The sequence below is a fragment of the Cheilinus undulatus genome, linkage group 19 (assembly GCF_018320785.1).
Source record: "Cheilinus undulatus linkage group 19, ASM1832078v1, whole genome shotgun sequence".
Lineage (NCBI taxonomy): Eukaryota > Metazoa > Chordata > Actinopteri > Labriformes > Labridae > Cheilinus > Cheilinus undulatus.
This window is the reverse complement of record NC_054883.1, coordinates 38,665,137-38,671,185: the sequence shown is the minus strand read 5'-3', so window position 1 is coordinate 38,671,185 and position 6,049 is coordinate 38,665,137.

Sequence of the window (6,049 nt, the reverse complement as noted above, 5' to 3'; positions counted from 1 at the left end):
AAATTGCAATATGGCCTGCTACAATTTTCAAATCGTGGAAGGTGCAATACTTCTGTAACCTGAAATTTGTGTCAAAATGCCAGTTTAAAACATTTTTTGCAGCAGAGATTAAAAGTATTTATCCAGTGTAGAAATCCGCATTGAAATCGGCAGAATTGAAGTTAATTAGCGAACTTAACGAGCTGGAGGAGGGAGAATATGATGCGTTCAGATAACCTCAGTAAATTCAACAACAATACTCTCTATGTTTTATGTTCAAATGTCACGTAAAAATGGGAAAATTTAGTTTTTGACGAGAAACCTCAATAAATATAGTTGTGAATATGAAGAATGTGCTTGTATTTGAGGGATATAAAATCGATGTGAGTCTTTTTCACTCAAGCACTACTCAGAATAGTCCATTTTGAGTGTAAATATTTGTCCTCATTTTGTCTTTCCACCAAACTGTAGAAAAGTATCAATAAAGACTAGGATCAATAAAGAGTATCTATAAGGGTATCAATGTCAATAAAAATTAATAATCCCCATCCCTACCAGAAAGTCCACCGCTGAATGGCTTAAGAAATAATCAAAATGAAGGTTTCAGAGAGGTCTAAGCAAAGTCTGGACTAAAATCCAGTTGGAACGCTGTGGTGTGACCTTGAACATGTTCATGCTGGAAAACCCTCCAGTATGGCTGAATTAAAACAATTCTGCAAAGAAGAGTGGGCCAAAACATTTTTTGCATATGGCCAAATTATGACAGAACTTTTGACACACCTGGTTTAATATCTTTTACTTCTAACAAATAATGGAAAAGATGAATTCTTGATAGTTGAGTGATGTTAAATTTCTTTGTATGAAACATGCAGTAGTTGTGATTTTTTCCACCTTTCTAGTTAGTTTTTTCCCAGCACATTGTCCTCCTTGCACCGACACAAAAGCTTGTCACTTTACACCAGGGGTGTCAAACTCAAGGCCCAGGGGCCAAATCCGGCCCGTGGCACAGTTATACGCGGCCCACCAGATCATTTCATATTTTTATTACAACCAGCCCACCAGTATGAGGTCTGCAGACTTCCTCCAGTACAAAAATGTGAACTTAACCTTGAAGATTTACACTATATCCCCCATCAGTCATAAAGATTATAAATAGTAAAAAGTAGAAATTATTTGATTAAAAGTCAAGGACAAGGAAAAGTCATTTGTTTTCACTTCATATTTTCAATGTTGTATCTCACAATTGTAACTCAAGGTTATGGTTTTAAATTTTATCTCATATTTTGACCTTTTCATCTCATAATTTTGACTTTTTCTTTTATATTTTGACCTGTCAGATCAACAATTTTAAATTTCAAGCAATATTTTGACTTTCAAAACTCAAGATTTTGAATTGTCATATTTTGGCCTTTAAAACTCATGATTTTGACTTTTTTTTCTCACATTTGGCATTTTTTAACTCCCAACTCTGACTTTTATATCTTATATTGACCTTTAAAACTAATAATTAAGAACTGTATCTTATTGTTTTGACCTTGAAAACTTGTGATTTGGTATTTTATCTATTTTTTTTTACCTTTAAAACTCATGATATTGACATTTATCTCATATTTTCACCATAAAAAAATCATGATATCAACTTTTAATCAATATATTTGCCTTTTAAATCTATTATTTTGACTTTTACAGTAATGTTTTTACCTTTTAAACCAATAAGTTTGTCTTTTTAATCTCAGATTTTGAGCCTTTAGACTTATCATGTGGAGTTTTTTTATAAAATCATTCATCATTATTCCCCCCCATAATTAATTTCTGGTGAAAGCGAGGTTGACATTTTATGGTTGAATATTGACCCTGCTAGGCCCGCAGGTGAGACCCAAAGTCAGAATCCAGCCCCTGCTGTGATTAAGTTTGACACCCCTGCTTTACACTTTCAGAAACAACTCCTGACTTATGTTTCAAGGAGTCATGCAGGGATTATTTTTCCCGAGTCTATGAGTGGGAGAGATGACACATCGTAATTTGAAAGGGTGTTTCCCACAGACATAAATACTGTACGGCCTTCAGCTCAGCCTAAGAGGTGTGTTTACCAAAGATAAGCAGACACCTCTGTCAGCAGGTTCAAAAGTGTTGCCTTTTTTCTCAGCTTTATCTTTGAATAATTAGGTTAGCACATGAAAAGATCAGACCCGGTTGCACGCAGGAGTTAACGTCTGGTGTTTGTGTTCAGATAAAAATTTTGAAGGCTGTTTTCTCCCCTGATGTACAGAGGTAAAAGATTGCTCCTGTGTGTTGCAGTTGCTTATCTTGTGCTAATGATTGCCTGGAGAGGTGTTTGGGTAAACAGACATGGGAGGATGATGAAGAGGTGGAGGAGAGGGCAGATAGGAGGCATGTTCAAACTGTCTGCTTTATATTGAGAGATGAGTCTTCTAGCAAACTCATGTTATGTTGATAGCCAGGGTTTTAATCTGGAGCAGGGTGTTCTTATTGCTGAACAGCACTTCAACTTGAAGGATGCAAAGCTGGCTCACATTTTCACAGAAGAAATGTTAGAACATTTATAAATAGTGCAGATGTTCTGTCTTCAACCATCATCTGGGACCATGAATTTCTTAAACGTTACATGCCAAAACATCTAATAGCTTCAGTGTTTCCCATACAGTGAGAGTATACTTAGATGTTAGGGGTGGCAGAGGGAGATATCCCACCTACCTCACTTTGTTGGTTCCTTTTTTGTATTTTTCAGTCCTTTTGACTGGATTCATCAGCAGTATGTTGTAAAAAGATGCTCAAATAACATCACTCGTCTCTAGAAATGTTCCACTTAATATTCTATAGCTGCATATAAAGGCTTGATGACATTACATATTGCAGTCTTCATCCTTGAGTGCAGGAGTACAAGATAATATCAGCAGCAAGGAGCTGCAGAAAAATGTTAAAACATCAAGAAAAAAGTGAATTTCTTACCTGAAATGTCACTCTTCAAATAGTGCGTTCATGTATTAATGGACACCTCTCTCAAGCATAAATGGGGAGTATATGTGGATAAAAAAAAAGACAACAAAATGGTCAGCAAATATACCTGGGTGGCCCACCTGAGCGTCATATCTGTGGAGAGGGACCTGGAGGCAGACCAGGACCTCCACTTCATACCGTAAGACGAGCGCCGCCATATCTCGTCTTCTAATACCGGAGGTCACTTGAAGTGAATGTCTTCTTCGTTGTTTTTTCTTTGTGTCGCCGCCATGTTAAAAGAGGCAAATCCGCCACATAAGGAAATACAAGTAGACAAAAAATACGTGACTTTTCAGACTAACAAGCACAGGGATTACATAACATTAATTAGAATAAATCAATTTATGATTGAAATTCAAGTATGACTTTGCACAGACATAATATGCGACGGGATATTGGCTGGTGGGACGCAGATGTCGCTGACATGTTGCCAGAGGCAAGTCTGCTACATCATTCAATACAGCAGACATGGATTGTGAAAGTTTTCTAAATAAAATTGCCCTTTTTGGTGCCTTATCATTGATCAATATGCTATAAAGTACCTTTTATTTGCCTTTCAAGGAGACAAAATTTGACGCAACACCTAGTGGGGATGGATTTATGGTGCCTTGGCAGTGGACCACATTTGATAAAGACCCTTTTTGGTGCCTTTTTAAAGGAATAAATTCTAACCCTAACCCTTTTTGGTGCCATTTAAGTGGGCAAAATTTGACAAAGCAGTATTCTAAAGAGGGGGTATTATACTTTTCTGATTTTTAAAACATAAAGTCACAATGTTGGGTGTCCATACTCCACATATGCAAATTTTCAAACCGCAAGACAAACGTATGTGGCAGTAATCTTGGAATTAGAGTGTAAACTGATGAAAACGGTTCGTTGGGAATCTCTCTGAGATCTCTGAGCTGTAAACCATGTAAAGCTACTATGTGGGTATCAGAGAGATGGTGTAAAGCCTTGAAAAAAGGCATAATACTCCCTCTTTAATGCCTTTGACATAAACAAATTTTATGGTGTCTTTGCAGTGGACAAACAGCCTTTTACCTGCCTTACAGTTGGACTGAATGCAACAGAGTGCCTTTTTGGTGCCTATTCAGCAGACATAATTTGACAAAGCACTATTTTGATGCCTTTGAGATGAACAAATTTGGCAAATGGCCTTTTTTGGTGCCTTTTCAGTGGACAACATGCTACAAAATGCCTTTTTTTGTGCCTTACAAGGAGACAAAAATCTGACACAACACTTTCATGGTGCCTTTGCAGTGGACAACATTTGGCTAGGGGCCATTATTGTGCTTTTTGGGCACATATTAAATATTGGAAGTAATACAATAAAGTACCTTAAGTTCCTCTATTTCAGTCTAAACCAGGGTTTCATAGTATTTCCCAATAAATCTAATACAAATTTTGTGCGCTGGTGCCCCACTGCATAAACCTTGCAAAGCAGATGGATACGCCCATTTCCTTGTTTTTCACTAGTGAATCCATCTTGCAAAGCTCCCGTCTGAACCATTTGGGCCCAATTAGAAAGTGACAGGACCAATCAGTGATGAGGGGCAGTACTTTCAGGCGTGGCGGAGTCGTGACATAAGCAAGCAGCAACAAGAGGCCGGTGCAATAATGGCGGAAGAGATTAGCGTGGATGCTGCTAAAACTCCAGTTTTATCAGAACTTGACATTCCTTTGTTAAAAAAAAAACAGCATTGAGTTGTTTTCTTTTCAAAAATGACAAAAGTCATGTACTGACATGTCTATAGTTGGCATGGTTCGCATTATTCCTCGGTAGCTGTGCATATGACCTCGGTCGTGGCTACGTCATGTGTTTTGTTGCTCTGATTGGCCCGTAAAGATGTGACAGACAGAACGTTCATCCAATCACACTGAGTTTTTTTCAAATCCTCTGCCCTTTCCCAAACGCTGTGAATTGGAGGTTTCCCAGATGGATGTGTGAAACAAATCCATCTGGCGTGTCAGGTTACCACTGCATAGAGCAGGTGCCCTTTTAGTTATTTTCATCGCTGCCCCTCTAACATCCTGAGTCCACCACTGCACCCAGGTCAGAATGACAATCTGAGGGGAGAATCAATGTCACTCATAACACCATGACAAACCATTAAAAAAAGAAAAAAAAAACATTTAAAATATATATACTTTGTTAACCCCAAAATCGAACCTTATTGTAGATGAGGTTGGAGGTCAGCTAGAAGTGTCTTCCTGGGGAGCATAAATGTGTGTCCAGAAGGTCTTCCAGTGCAGCCAGTGTTTGAGATATTTCAGTCTTGGGAAAGTAGCAGATGAATTAATCTTGACTTAAGCAAAGGCTCCGGTTCAAAACGTTAAACAATGAGAATAAAAACAGGACACAAATGACTGTGAGTCCCGATGGTGAACAATAGAGTTGTGGTGGACGCGCCTGCTTGATGAATGGGTGTTTTTAGCAGAGCACAGGAAGTCAATTCTATATAAGGATTCTGCAGCCGACGCCTCAAACCCTAATGAGCACGTGCGGTAGAGTTCTCACCACAGTAAGGAGGGAGTGGGAGCAGACCAATCAGGAGCTGTGGTGTCATTATCATCAGCACCTCTGGCTCTTCACAGAAACTATTGATGCATCCTGACAAAAACACTGATGTGTTTTTACAGGCCGGGACGTCATCATCATCATCATCATCAGATTAATCAATTGTAATCAGCAGCGCTGCCTGTGTTTGTGTGGGGCTCTAATTTTGTCCTGGTCCACTCACTGTCTGATCTGATAAATGTTTCAAGCAGAGCACCCTGCTGTTTAATACAGGAGATTAGAGCCACACTGTAATATTTCACATGTGCTTACGCCACTAACAAGGGTCTGCAGCCTTTGATGGTCGCACAGTAAAACAAACAGATAATGTTCTGGGTTTAGGTTGTGATTTTATTAAATGAGCTCTGCTCATCACCAGGAGGCCTAGTCCTTTCTGTCCAGGAGGGGAGGGAGGATGGGAGGAGAGGAGGAGGAGGAAGAGGAGGAACAGTTAGGAGAGCCAGGGTGAAGTTAGAATTACTACAGATAGCAGCA